This window comes from Dipodomys ordii, unplaced genomic scaffold (assembly GCF_000151885.1).
Source record: "Dipodomys ordii isolate 6190 unplaced genomic scaffold, Dord_2.0 Scaffold10, whole genome shotgun sequence".
Classification (NCBI taxonomy): Eukaryota; Metazoa; Chordata; class Mammalia; order Rodentia; family Heteromyidae; genus Dipodomys; species Dipodomys ordii.
The window spans coordinates 10,495,805-10,496,348 of NW_012267226.1; the positions used below are offsets into that span (position 1 = coordinate 10,495,805).

The 544-nt window shown below is 58.3% G+C and overlaps 1 protein-coding gene across 1 annotated transcript in view; it reads right to left on the reverse strand.

Moving 5' to 3' along the window:
• The window catches only part of Ei24 (etoposide induced 2.4), a 15,203-nt gene extending 14,774 nt beyond the window's left edge, over positions 1-429 (reverse strand). The window contains exon 1 of the mRNA XM_013009834.1: positions 265-429. The gene's annotated coding sequence lies outside the window, so the exon portion shown is untranslated. The remainder of the gene's footprint in view (positions 1-264) is intronic.
• Positions 430-544: the final 115 nt, after the last annotated feature.

Genomic DNA, 544 nt, shown 5'->3' on the forward strand with positions numbered 1-544 from the left:
CCCAGCCGGGCCGCCGGCGGGGGCGGGGCCGGATGGAAGGGGGCGGAGCCCGTCGAGGAGGGGAGGGGCCTGAGAGCGAGGGCGGGACCGGGGAGCCTGGGAAATGTAGTTGGCTCTGAGCGAACCGGGGCTGGGGGTTTCGGCTCCCGGCTCCGCCTGATGGCGGCGCTGAACGCATTTCCCGCCTCCTTCCGTGCTTCCAGGTAATCAATTTCTCCTCCGGCTGGTTGCTTTCCTCCGAACTCTCCCCTACCCGGCACTTACCGCCACAGTGATGCTGGACTTTGTAAAATCGTAATTACGAGGCCCTTTGACAGGAAAACAGGAAAATAGGGGTCACCGTGATTATTTGAAGTCTTCGTAGTTAACAACTTCTAAGCAATGCTGAGTTTAGGTCGTTTGGCTCCGGCCCAATCTGGCTGCACCAGGTGTGAGTTCTGGTGACAATAAAAGGAAGTAGACAATCCTAGCTACTTAGGAGGTAGAGATAGGAGGAGCCAGATTCAAAGCCAGCCCCCAGGCTGCGCCCTACTGGGATCCTTAT